General features: G+C 38.5%; 1 long non-coding RNA gene across 1 annotated transcript; it reads left to right on the forward strand.

The window, feature by feature from the left end:
• The first annotated feature begins 325 nt into the window (after positions 1 to 325).
• Positions 326 to 10,313, forward strand: LOC309498238. Its single transcript, XR_014205889.1, has 2 exons — positions 326 to 1,047; positions 9,228 to 10,313. It is a non-coding gene; the product is annotated as an uncharacterized lncRNA (long non-coding RNA).
• The last annotated feature ends 4,809 nt before the right edge of the window (positions 10,314 to 15,122 follow it).

The raw sequence follows: 15,122 nt of genomic DNA on the forward strand, positions 1-15,122 counted from the left end.
CTCTTGAGGCAAAGTTGTTCAACAAGAGGAGATCTATCAAATGGTATGCATTTTGTGACAATAAGTGTAACACCACGTGATTACAGAGCCATTAAACTCGTTAGCGCCAACTAGTGGCCGATTTCTTTCAAAATTCTTACAGACCTCTAGGGCCATGAGTCGAACATGCCTACCGAGTTTTGTTCCGATCAGCCTCCGTAAACCTTGTCTAATAGGTGCTCAAATTTCATTGGCCGATGGCGGCCATGTTTTTTGAGATACGCCAATGTCCTCATAGACATACATGGCACCTTGGACCAAGACACTGCATACCAATTTTCAAGTCAATCGGACTAACGGTCAGGTGGTTATGGGCCGTTTTATGTTTTTTTCATGTTATAGCGCCACCATGTGGCCATTCGCCGCGGTTTTTTTACTGTGACCTCAAATTGACCTCTTACACATTTGTACCGAGTTTGGTGAAGATACCTCATTTACTTCTGGAGTTATAGCCGTTTTAGTAAAATAGGCTCCTCCCACAACATACATTTGGGCGCCCCTTAGCGACCGTGAATGGAAATTTCAACTTTTTTTCGATAATTATTGATATTCAGACTCCAGAGAACATTTCTGCACTGGTTTGGTTCCGATCGGGCAAAAAACCAGGGACTAGTTCGCAAAAGTAGGTTTTTGACAAAATTCAAAATGGCGGAAAATCTATCATGGCGGAAATGAAATCGGAGATATACGTTTTGTTCGTCAGGCATCCAGCTTTCCAATGATATAAGACACTTGAGTCTACGACATACGGTCTAGGAGTTATGAGCAGTTTCGCGCTTTTGGTCGCTATAGCGCCACCTATGGGCCATTCGAGGTCATAATTTGATAACCTCTCCTCGATTTTTGTACTACCATATGGCAAAGTTTCAAAGTTCCAGCTCTTACGGTTTGGGCTGCACGATGCGTTTTACGGCAGAAGAAAAATAATAATAAAAATCAGGACAATTACAATAGGGTTTCAGCACTTCGTGCTTGAACCCCTAATAAAAATCCTTACAATTACAATAGGTGTTCAGCACTTCGTGCTTGAACCCCTAAAAATCAGGACAATTACAATAGGGTTTCAGCACTTCGTGCTTGAACCCCTAAAAAAATCAGTACAATTACAATAGGGTTTCAGCACTTCGTGCTTGAACCCCTAATAAATATAGCTGCAAGCAGCCATTACCGGGGCCAAGCAGAATAAGACGACAAGACATGGCTGAAAGTGTCAGATCAACTGCAACAATGAGCAATTAAAGACATTTAAAGAGGATTTTAGGCGAAATGGCTGAAAAATCATAGAAAGAGTAATTAAAAATATGATTTAATTGATTGTCACTTTTGACCATTAGGTGGCGCTGTCTCAAAATATTTTGGGTACCTTCAGGGGATGGTGCTGATGGCACATTCTGAGTTTCGTAATATTACACCAATGCATTTGTTCAGTATAGCATTTTATTTCACAAAACTGTATTGAAGTCAATGGGAATTTCATGTTTTGTTCTGTTATAGCGCCACCAAGAGGCTCAGTCCCACAATTTTTTTTACGTGTCCTCAGAGTGAGCCCATACATATGTGTGTCAATTTTGGTGAAGATATCTCAATTCGCTTCGGAGTTATAGACATTTATATGAAAAAACACGTAAAAAATGACTGACACATGACTTTGATTGGATTTTACTACCCCTTACTATCAATATTTTCGAATTTGGGCATTGGCGTATAGCTATCGACCTATGTTTCCAAACTTCTGACGGTGGTTTCGTCTCGATCGGACAAGCGGTTTCGAAGATATCGCCAAATGTTTTTTAAGCGCTAAATCACAACGCTACACAAACCGTAAGGCGAAACCTAGCATGTTTGGTATCGTAGGACTCGGCAAGGATTCAGGAGTCTAATTAGATGAGTCTCGTGAAAATAAATCGACCACACCCAAAGTTATGAGCATTTAAAAAAAAAAATTCACCACTAGGTGGCGCTGTTTTGAAACTTCTCAGGCTCCTTCAGGACATCGTGGTGATGACCCATACCAAGTTTCGTAACAATCCGTTTATGCGTTCGTAAAATACAGCATTTTAGCACAAAATTCAAAATGGCCGACAGTCAAAATGGCCGATATGGTAAAATTGGATATCAGTCGACTCGGCATGTCGCCCTGAATCTAACAAGACCAATTCTTTGATTTTTGGACAAACTGTTCAGAAGTTATAAGCAAAAATAACCATTTTTCATATCTCTGGACCAGTAGGTGGCGCTGCGCCGAAACGCAGTATGTAGCCTCAGGTCATGCTTGTGATGACATGTACCAATTTTGGTCTGAATCCGATAAAGCGTTGCGGAGATACAGCCCTACGACTGTTTTCGCAAGCGCTATGTAAAATGTGTTCGAGCGTTATTCAAAAACGGTTTGACGAATCAATTTGAATTCCATAACTTTTTGTCAGCACTGCCTGAAGATGATCTGGTTAAATTTTCGTGCAAATCGGACAAACCGTCTAGGACGAGTTCGAAAAAGTAGCTTTTTCAGCACATTCAAAATGGCGACCATATTTATAAGCCGGAAAATGACGTCATAGGGTGCAATCGAATCGGCATGAGCTCAGGAATCAGAGGAAAAAAGAATTTTGTTGATTGGCCTTACGCTTCAAAAGTTATTAGCATAATAAAAGTGAAACTTTGGACAGGTGGTGGCGCTAGAGGGAGTGACTTAGAAACACCAAAATTGGTGTATTTAATGTTGGGACTGTCCTCTATCAGAATGTCAAACCAAAACAACTTTCCCGCAATCGGTTCTATGGGCTGCCATAGACTCCCATGGCGGAAGAAGAATAATAATAAATATAGCTGCAAGCAGCCATTACCGGGGCCAAGCAGAATAAGACGACAAGACATGGCTGAAAGTGTCAGATCAACTGCAACAATGAGCAATTAAAGACATTTAAAGAGGATTTTAGGCGAAATGGCTGAAAAATCATAGAAAGAGTAATTAAAAATATGATTTAATTGATTGTCACTTTTGACCATTAGGTGGCGCTGTCTCAAAATATTTTGGGTACCTTCAGGGGATGGTGCTGATGGCACATTCTGAGTTTCGTAATATTACACCAATGCATTTGTTCAGTATAGCATTTTATTTCACAAAACTGTATTGAAGTCAATGGGAATTTCATGTTTTGTTCTGTTATAGCGCCACCAAGAGGCTCAGTCCCACAATTTTTTTTATGTGTCCTCAGAGTGAGCCCATACATATGTGTGTCGATTTTGGTGAAAATATCTCAATTCGCTTCAGAGTTATAGACATTTATATGAAAAAACACGTAAAAAATGACTGACACATGACTTTGATTGGAATTTACTACCCCTAAACATCAATATTTTCGCATTTGGGCATTGGCGTATAGCTATCGACCTATGTTTCCAAACTTCTGACGGTGGTTTCGTCTCGATCGGACAAACGGTTTCGAAGATATAGCCAAATGTTTTTTAAGCGCTAAATCACAACGCTACACAAACCGTGAGGCGAAACCTAGCATGTTTGGTATCGTTGGACTCGGCAAGGATTCAGGAGTCTAATGAGATGAGTTTGGTGAAAATAAGTCAACCACACCCAAAGTTATAAGCATTTGAAGAAAAAATTTCACCACTAGGTGGCGCTGTTTCGAAACTTCTCACGCTCCTTCAGAACATCGTGCTGATGACCCATACCAAGTTTCGTAACAATCCGTTCATGCGTTCTTAAAATACAGCATTTTAGCACAAAATTCAAAATGGCCGACAGTCAAAATGGCCGATATGGTAAAATTTGATATCAGTCGACTCGGCATGTTGCCCTGAATCTAACGAGACCAATTTTATGATTTTTGGACAAATTGTTCAGAAGTTATAAGCAAAAATAGCCCTTTTTCATATCTCCGGACCAGTAGGTGGCGCTGCGCCGAAACGCAGCATGTAGCCTCAGGTCATGCTTGTGATGACCTGTACCAATTTTGGTCTGAATCCGATAAAACGTTGCGGAGATACAGCCCTACGACTGTTTTTGCAAGCGCTACGTAAAATGTGTTCGAGCGTTATTCGAAAACGGTTTGACGAATCAATTTGAATTCCATAACTTTTGGTCAGCACTGCCTGAAGATGATCTGGTTCAATTTTCGTGCAAATCGGACAAACCGTCTAGGACGAGTTCGAAAAAGTAGCTTTTTCAGCACATTCAAAATGGCGGCCATATTTATAAGCCAGAAAATGACGTCATAGGGTGCAATCGAATCGTCATGAGCTCAGGAATCAGAGGAAAAAAGAATTTTGTTGATTGGCCAAATGGTTCAAAAGTTATTAGCATAATAAAAGTGAAACTTTGGACAGTTGGTGGCGCTAGAGGGATTGGTTTTAAGACACCAAATTTGCTATGGTGACTTTTCAGATGGTCATCTACCAGTGTGCCAAATTTCATAACTTTCCCGCAAGCGGTTCTATGGGCTGCCATAGACGCCTAGTCGGAAGAAATAACAGAATAATAATAATAATTAAAGCTGCAAGCAGCATTTAGCGGGGTTCAAGCATTTAGGGTCTTTAAGCACATAAGGCAGTTTAGTGAGTTGTCTGAGTTTTTGTTTAGGATTTACAGGCTTTTGAGTGTTTTTTGCCATACCCATTTTCTAAATGATCCTGTTATGGCTGTTTTTTATATAATTAATAATCTAGAGCTTCCAGAGAATTGTACTGCACTGGTATATTTCCGATCGGGCGAAAAACCTAGGACTAGTTCGCAAAAGTAGGTTTTTAACATAATCGCAAGTATTTAATGAACAAATTGATTGACAGCAGTAGTTATTGAGGCAAAGTTGTTCAGTATGAGGAGATCTATCAAATGATATACATCACGTGATTACATAGCCGTAAAACCTGTTAGCGTCAACTAGTGGCTGATTTTTCAAAATTCTTACAGACCTCTAGGGCCACGAGTCGAACATGCCCACCTAGTTTCGTTCTGATCGGCCTCCGTTAAGAGCAAACTAACAGCTTTGAATTAAAATGGTGAGGTATCCTGTTGTAAACATCAACCATGCCTGTTGACAGTTCTCTTTTGTGGGAAGGGAATGAAAAGTTCTCAGATCCTCAGCACAGCCTCAGACATAACATTTATAGCCATGATCTGCCATTTTCACTATTGTCCTTGCTTGCTTCTTCACAATACCTGCAGATCTTCTGATGATTCAGCTGTGCAGGTCCACATTAACACTGCCTGGCCTAGAACATTGACTGGAAAATCCAAATTTGGGGGGTATAAATATTAATGATCCTGACTCCAACGTCACAGTCGGTGTTATGGTGGGATTCACTCATTTTTCAGCGGTCTTTTGCAAACAGGAGATTTACACATGAAGGAGGAAACAATGGTGTTTGAGGCTCACGGTATGTCAGTTCCATGTCCAGAACTCTTATCATTCAACTATGCCAAGATAAATACAGTTTTCAATTGTATGGCACCTTTAAAATAGATGATTAGTAATATAATGCTTACTTGGAGTCTGAAATGGCTTTAACAAAAGAAGAAAAATAGTCTTAGATTTCTGTTCATTCTAATCATGTACAAATAAAGTAGCACAGTAAGATTACATTTATTTGAATGCATTAGTGAGTGTGTGATTGTGCTGTGTGTGCAGCGTATCAATACTAAAAGTGAAGGTGTAGTTGATATCTTTGGTGATAATATCTGTAGTAATCAAAAAAACAATTAAGAAATAAAGAATTAAAATTACAAATAATATTCTATTAAGATATGAGTTACAATAACATGATTTGCAATAGTAATAATATCAATAATATATGCACAATACACACAGATTAGACTATCAGGTCTGTGTTTTACAAAAACATTAGTATTGCAGCCAATGTGAGTCTGTGGGATTTATAAACAGACAAAATATGATTTGAAATGTTATTTTAATGATTTTATTAAGTTTAAACAATATTTCAAATGGAAAAAAAAATGAAAAATAATATTTTAGTGAGCAGAATGAACCAATGAGTGTTCTTCTGGTGGTTAAAATGTAAATGAAAACAATAATACTTAAACAATAATACTTAATACACTAACCATGCTTGAACACACACATGCACACACATTTTGTTGTAGATGTAGATATTTAAAATAAAAGATAGGTAACAAAATGATAATTGCAAATCTCCTCTGTATAACACCATTTTCAGATTTCAAATTAATCACTGAGAGGCAGAAATGTTCAAACTGAGAGCTCAGTAAAAATGAAGTGATAAACTTTGACAAAACATGACTGTGTTATAATAGGTGATTTTCATGCAAGTAATTTTATATAGTCCAAAAACTAATGCAAAAGCACAGATGAAAATATTTTATTAAGTAGAATGTCCTGCAGAGGGCAGTAGAAGACCACTAATTGACTCACTTTCATTTGAAAGACTTTTTTATCCACCAGTAAAACAAAGCAGTTTCTCCATGTTCTTTCCATTAAGCATGCTTACACACACAGACACACACACAAACACAAACACATCCACACACACACACACACACACACACACACACACACACACACACACACACACACACACACACACACACACACACACACACACACACACACACACACACACACACACACACACACACACACACACACACAAAGACAAATATGTTTTCAATGTTTTTAGGATGTGATATTGTGAAAATATCTTCATCTCCTCATCTTGAACAACTTTGCCTCAAGAATCACTAATGTCAATCAAACCGTTCATAATCATAATAAAAAAATAAAATATATACAAATATCATAATAAAACAAAAAACATCGTAATAAAAAAGATTGCTTCTTAAAGCATTTGTTTATTTCCCAATACTGAAAGCGAATTAAAAGATCATGCGTAATCCTGCTGCTCCCTCTAGTGGACAACAGTGGTATTATAGCTTTTTTTACAGTTGAAGTGTTTGAATGAATGAATGGGAATTTGTTTTTTTACTTATATCTCAGGAACCAAAAGGCGAAAAATTCTGAAACTCAGAGCATAGATAGTGCTTGAGGAGCCCTGTTGAATGAGACCATCAATGTGTTTTTGGGCGATTGGGGCTGGGAGTTATGACTGTTATAAGGCATATCTGTTCGGGCTATTATCTCTGGAATGCCCAGGGCAAATAACACCACATTTGAATCGAAGCTAGCCAAGGACGCGCCCTTTCCAACGAGCTCTCACACAAGGTTCGGGGTGGTTTGGGTCGGGAGTTGCGGTCGTTCAAAGTCGGGGGTCCGCGGGCTTGCGATGCGCGGGGGGGCGCGCTCCCGAGGCCCGCGACGACACGTCTCGATCAAGAGCCCCGAGAGGTCCTCACCATCAAAATTTGAGCGCGCAACGACTTTCCGTTTTCGAGTTATGAATGAATTTGTATTCGGGGGCGTGGCTTAAATGCCGTTATACTTTCGTTTCATTTCATTCACTTACTTTCGTCCATTTCCATATCTCAGTGTAACACAATTGTCAATAGTAATACTCAATAGATGAGTTTTGACAAAATGTGATTGTAAATGTTAAAATAATGATTTTATAAAGTCTAAATATGAATTTTATAACAATATTAGGGAGTAGTATGATGAAATGACAGCAGGGGGCAGTAAAATACCACTTATTGGCTTAATATGTCATTATATTCATATAAAATCACCTTTTGAAGAAGTTAAACTTTTTTTCTGATAATTATTGATCTAGAGAGTTCAGAGAATTGTGCTGCACTGGTTTTGAACATTATGATATGAACATTATACGATAATAGATAGAAGACACTATTTACAGCAAATACAGGCAATTTACCATAGGAAATATATGGTTTTAAAGCGTTTTAACAGTTATAGCGCCAACTATGGTCCGATCTCCATAAAATTTTCCATGCTTCTTTAGCAGGTTATGACACATATGCTCATCAATTTTCGTGAAGTTCTGAGTTTTCGTTTAGGATTTATAGGCTTTTGAGTGCATTTTACCACGCCCATTTTCTAAATGACCCTGTTATAGCCATACGAAAAATGCAAAAGCTCAACTTTTTTTTGATAATTATTGACCTAGAGAGTCCATAGAATTGTCCTAGACTTGTTTGGTTCCGATCGGGCGAAAAACCAGGGACTAGTTCGCAAAAGTAGGTTTTTAACATAATTACGAATATTTAATGAACGGTTTGATTGACAGGAATGGTTCTTGAGGCAAAGTTGTTCAACAAGAGGAGATCTATCAAATGGTATGCATTTTATGACAATAAGTGTAACACCACGTGATTACAGAGCCATAAAACTCGTTAGCGCCAACTAGTGGCCGATTTCTTTTAAAATTCTTACAGACCTCTAGGGCCATGAGTAAAACATGCCCACCGAGTTTCGTTCCGATCGGCCTCCGTTAACCTTGTCTAATAGGTGCTCAAACTTCATTGGCCGATGGCGGCCATGTTTTTTTAGATACGCCAATGTCCTCATAGACATACATGGCACCTTGGACCAAGACACTGCATACCAATTTTCAAGTCAATCGGACTAACGGTCAGGTGCTTATAGCCTGTTTTATGTTTTTTTCATGTTATAGCGCCACCATGTGGCAAATCGCCTCGATTTTTTTACTGTGACCTCAGATTGATCTCTTACACGTGTGTACCGAGTCTGGTGAAGATACCTCATTTACTTCTGGAGTTATAGCCGTTTTAGTAAAATAGGCTCCTCCCACAACGTTAATTTTGCGCCCCCTAGCGACCGTGAATCGAAATTTCAACTTTTTTTCGATAATTATTGATATTCAGACTCCAGAGAACAATTCTACACTGGTTTGGTTCCGATCGGGCGAAAAACCTAGGACTAGTTCGCAAAAGTAGTTTTCTGACAAAATTCAAAATGGCGGAAAAATTTGCATACCGGAAATGAAATCGGAGATATACGTTTTGTTCTTCAGGAGTCCAGCTTTCCATTGATATAAGACACTTGAGTCTGCGGCATACGGTCTAGGAGTTATGACCAGTTTCGCGCTTTTGGTCGCTATAGCGCCACCTATGGGCCAATCGGGGTCGTACTCTCTGAACCTCTCCTCGATTTTTGTACTACCATGTGGCAAAGTTTCAAGGTTCCAGCTCTTACGGTTTGGGCTGCACGATGCGTTTTACGGCGGAAGAAAAATAATAATAAAAATCAGCACAATTACAATAGGGTTTCAGCACTTCGTGCTTGAACCCCTAATTAAAGCTGCAAGCAGCATTTATCGGGGTTCAAGCATTTAAGGCCTTTAAGCACAAAAGCATCAAAAGTTATTAAGTTTTATTTAGCAAGCATGTAACCACTGACACAATAGATGGAAAAGACCATTTACAGCAAATACAGGCAATGTACCATAGGAAATATATGGTTTTAAAGCTTTTTATAGCAGTTATAGTGCCATCTATGGACCGATCTCCATAAAATAGTTTACTGTGACCTCAAATTGAACCCATACACATGTGTACTGAGTTTGGTGAAGATATATCATTTACTTCTTGAGTTATAGCCATTTTAGTAAAATAGGCTCCTCCCACAATAATTTACCACATTCTAGTATTATTTACTATGATTCTAGCATGATTTACATAGTTTACCATGATTTTATCTTAGTTTACCTTGATTTACCATATTCTAGCATGATTTACCATGATATACTACATTCTAGTATGATTTACCATTGTTTACTGTGATTCTAGCATGGTTTACCATAGTTTATCATGATTTATCATAGTTTACCATGATTTACCCTGTTCTAGCATGATTTACCATGATATACCACATTCTAACATGATTTACCATAGTTTATCATGGTTTACCATGATTTACCCTGTTCTAGCATAGTTTACCATGATTTACCACGTTCTAGAATGATTTACCATGTTTCTAGCAATTATGTGAAGTGTCAGTGCAAATGAAGTGATAAACACTGACAAAATCTGATTGTGTTATAATAGTTATTGTTATATAAGTGATTTTTAGAGTCTAAATATGAATGTGAGCACATGTGAAAAGACTTCATTAATAAGTAGAATGGCCAGCAGAGGGCAGAAGAAGACCACTTATTGGCTCACTTTCACTTTAAACTTCATGATTTTCACCTGTTTTCTGGACTAAAGCAAACCAGTTTTTCCATGTTAACTCAATAATGCATGCTTACACACACACACACACACACACACACACACACACACACACACACACACACACACACACACACACACACACACACACACACACACACACACACACACACACACACACACACACACACACACACACACAGAGAAATAAACATACACAAATATGTTTTTAATGTTTTGGAATTATGTTATTGAGAAAATATATTTATTGGTCTATTAGAATTCCTTTGTGATCTAATAATATAAAAAAGAAAAGAAAAAAAAGAAAAGAAAAAAAGATTGCTTTTTAAAGCATTTGTTTGTTTCCCAATACTGAAAACTAATGAAAAGATAATATGCAATACTGCTGCTCCCTCTAGTGGACAGTGGTATTACAGCTTCCATCTTACAGTTGAAGTGCTTGGTTTTTCACTTATATCTCGGGAACCAGAAGGCGAAAAATTCTGAAACTCAGAGCATAGATAGTGCTTGAGGAGCCCTGTTGAATGAGACCATCAATGATTTACTATGATTTACCATGTTTCTAGCGTGATTTACCACATTACTAGCAATTATGTGAAGTGTCAGTGCAAATGAAGTGATAAACACTGACAAAATATGATTGTGTTATAATAGTTATTGTAATATAAGTGTTTTCCATGTTAACTCAATAATGCATGCTTACACACACACACACACACACACACACACACACACACACACACACACACACACACACACAAATACAAATATGTTTTCAATGTCTTTAGGATGTGTTATTGTGAAAAAATATTTTAATGGTCTAACCATTTCATATATTTCATTGTGATCTATATTATCAGTCCAATAATAATTTTAAAAAGATTGCTTTAACCATTTGTTTGTTGGCCAAAGCTGAAAGCTGATAAAAAGATTAATACTATGTCTAATACTGCTGCTCCCTCTAGTTGACAACAGTGGAATTACAGCCTCCATCTTACAGTTGAAGTGTTTGAATGAATGAATGGGAATTTGGTTTTTCACTTATATCTCGGGAACCAGAAGGCGAAAAATTCTGAAATTCAGAGCATAGATAGTTCTTGAGGAGCCCTGTTGAATGAGACCATCGCGGTGTTTTTGGGCGATTGGAGGCCGGAATTATGACCGTTCAAAGGCATATCTATTGGGGCTTTTATCTCTGGAATGCCCAGGGCAAATTACACCACATTTGAATCGAAGCTAGCCTAGAACGGGCCCTTTCCAACGAGCTCTCACACAAGGTTCGGGGTGGTCTGGGTCGGGAGTTTCGGCCGTTCAAAATCGGGGGTCCCACGAATTTGCGATTCGTGGGGGGCGCGCTCCCGAGGCCCGCGACGACACGTTTCGATCAAGAGCCCGTAGAGGACCTTACCATCAAAATTTGAGCGCGCAACGACTTTCCGTTTTCGAGTTATGAATGAATTTGTATTTGGGGGCGTGGCTTAAATGCCGTTTTACTTTCGTTTTCATGTTAAATGTTAAAATAATGATTTTATAAAGTCTAAATATGAATTATATAACAATATTAGGGAGTAGTATGATGAAATGACAGCAGGGGGCAGTAAAATACCACTTATTGGCTTAATATGGTATTCATTTTAAGGCTACATATTGAAGTGACCCTATTATAGCTATCCAAATGAAGTAGTTCAACTTTTTCTGACAATTATTGATCTAGTGAGTCCAGAGAATTGTATTGCACTAGTTTTGAACATTATGATATGAAAACTATATGATCAGAGATGGAAAAGACCATTTACAGCCAATACAGGCAGTTTACCATAGGAAATATATGGTTTTAAAGCTTTTTAACAGTTATAGCGCCACCTTTGGTCCAATCTCCATAAAATGTTGCATGCTTGTTAATGATGTCATGTCACATATGCTCACCAACTTTTGTGAAGTTCTGAGTTTTCATTTAGGATTTATAGGCTTTTTAGTGTATTTTGCCACGCCCATTTTATAAATGACCCTATTACAGCCATACAAATGCAAAAGTTCAACTTTTTTTTGATAATTATTGATCTAGAGAGTCCAGAGAATTGTCCTAGACTGGTCTGGTTCCGATCGGGCGAAAAACCAGGGACTAGTTCGCAAAAGTAGGTTTTTAACATATTCATGAATATTTAATGAACGGTTTGATTGACAGGAATGGTTCTAGAGGCAAAGTTGTTCAGGATGAGCAGCTCTATCAAATGATATGCATTTTGTGACGATAAGTGTAACACCACGTGATTACAGAGCCATAAAACTCGTTAGCGCCAACTAGTGGCCGATTTCTTTCAAAATTCTTACAGACCTTTAGGGCCATGAGTCGAACATGCCCATCGAGTTTCGTTCCGATCGGCCTCCGTTAACCTTGTCTAATAGGTGCTCAAACTTCATTGGCTGATGGCGGCCATGTTTTTTGAGATACACTAATGTCCTCATAGATATACATGGCACCTTGGACCAAGACACTGCATACCAATTTTCAAGTCAATCGGACTAACGGTCAGGTGGTTATAGCCCATTTTATGTTTTTTTCATGTTATAGCGCCACCATGTGGCCAATCGCCGCGATTTTTTTACTGTGACCTCAGATTGACCTCTTACACATGTGTACCGAGTTTGGTGAAGATACCTCATTTACTTCTGGAGTTATAGCCATTTTAGTAAAATAGGCTCCGCCTTCTTCAAACGTTTTGGCACCCCTTAGCGACCGTGAATCGAAATTTCAACTTTTTTTCGATAATTATTGATATTCAGACTACTGTGAACATTTCTGCACTGGTTTGGTTCCGATCGGGCAAAAAACCAGGGACTAGTTCGCAAAAGTAGGTTTTGGACAAAATCCAAAATGGCGGAAAAATTTGCATACCGGAAATAAAATACCTCCTATATTTCTTGTTCGGCTTGAGCCAAGGATTCCAATGATGTATGACACTTGAAGCTGAGACAAATGGTTATTGAGATATGAGCAAAATAGTGATTTTTTTTTGTTTTTTGCGCTATAGCGCCACCTATTGGCCAATCGGGCTCATTCTTTGATAACCTCTCCTCGATTTTTGTACTACCTTGTGGCCAAGTTTCAAGTCTCTAGCTCTTACGGTTTGGGCTGCACGATGCGTTTTAGCGGAGAAGAATAATAATAATAATAATAAAAATCCTTACAATTACAATAGGGTTTCAGCACTTCGTGCTTGAACCCCTAATAAGAACCGGAACAAATACAATAGGTGCCTCCGCACCTTCGGTGCTTGGCCCCTAAATATAGCTGCAAGCAGCCATTACCGGGGCCAAGCAGAATAAGACGACAAGACATGGCTGAAAGTGTCAGATCAACTGCAACAATGAGCAATTAAAGACATTTAAAGAGGATTTTAGGCGAAATGGCTGAAAAATCATAGAAAGAGTAATTAAAAATATGATTTAATTGATTGTCACTTTTGACCATTAGGTGGCGCTGTCTCAAAATATTTTGGGTACCTTCAGGGGATGGTGCTGATGGCACATTCTGAGTTTCGTAATATTACACCAATGCATTTGTTCAGTATAGCATTTTATTTCACAAAACTGTATTGAAGTCAATGGGAATTTCATGTTTTGTTCTGTTATAGCGCCACCAAGAGGCTCAGTCCCACAATTTTTTTTATGTGTCCTCAGAGTGAGCCCATACATATGTGTGTCGATTTTGGTGAAAATATCTCAATTCGCTTCAGAGTTATAGACATTTATATGAAAAAACACGTAAAAAATGACTGACACATGACTTTGATTGGAATTTACTACCCCTAAACATCAATATTTTCGCATTTGGGCATTGGTGTATAGCTATCGACCTATGTTTCCAAACTTCTGACGGTGGTTTCGTCTCGATCGGACAAACGGTCTCGAAGATATAGCCAAATGTTTTTTAAGCGCTAAATCACAACGCTACACAAACCGTGAGGCGAAACCTAGCATGTTTGGTATTGTTGGACTCGGCAAGGATTCAGGAGTCTAATGAGATGAGTTTGGTGAAAATAAGTCAACCACACCCAAAGTTATAAGCATTTGAAAAAAAAAATTCACCACTAGGTGGCGCTGTTTCGAAACTTCTCACGCTCCTTCAGAACATCGTGCTGATGACCCATACCAAGTTTCGTAACAATCCGTTCATGCGTTCTTAAAATACAGCATTTTAGCACAAAATTCAAAATGGCCGACAGTCAAAATGGCCGATATGGTAAAATTTGATATCAGTCGACTCGGCATGTTGCCCTGAATCTAACGAGACCAATTTTATGATTTTTGGACAAATTGTTCAGAAGTTATAAGCAAAAATAGCCATTTTTCATATCTCCGGACCAGTAGGTGGCGCTGCGCCGAAACACAGCATGTAGCCTCAGGTCATGCTTGTGAGTACAAGTACCAAGTTTGGTCTGAATACGATAAACCGTTGCGGAGATACGGCCTTACGACCGTTTTTGCTAGCGGTACGTAAAATGTATTCGTGCGTTTATCAAAAACGGTTTGACGAATCAATTTGAATTCCATAACTTTTGGTCAGCACTACCTGAAGATGATCTGGTTCAATTTTCGTGCAAATCGGACAAACCGTCTAGGACGAGTTCGAAAAAGTAGCTTTTTTTGAAAATTCAAGATGGCGGCCATATTTTTATGACGGAAAATGACGTCATAGGGTGCAATCGAATCGCCATGAGCTCAGGAATCAGAGGAAAACAGAATTTTGTTGATTGGCCAAATGGTTCAAAAGTTATTAGCATAATAAAAGTGAAACTTTGGACAGTTGGTGGCGCTAGAGGGATTGGTTTTAAGACACCAAATTTGCTATGGTGACTTTTCAGATGGTCATCTACCAGTGTGCCAAATTTCATAACTTTCCCGCAAGCGGTTCTATGGGCTGCCATAGACGCCTAGTCGGAAGAAATAACAGAATAATAATAAT

The sequence above is a fragment of the Leuciscus leuciscus genome (assembly GCF_965113295.1).
Source record: "Leuciscus leuciscus genome assembly, chromosome: 5".
In the NCBI taxonomy this organism is placed as follows: domain Eukaryota; kingdom Metazoa; phylum Chordata; class Actinopteri; order Cypriniformes; family Leuciscidae; genus Leuciscus; species Leuciscus leuciscus.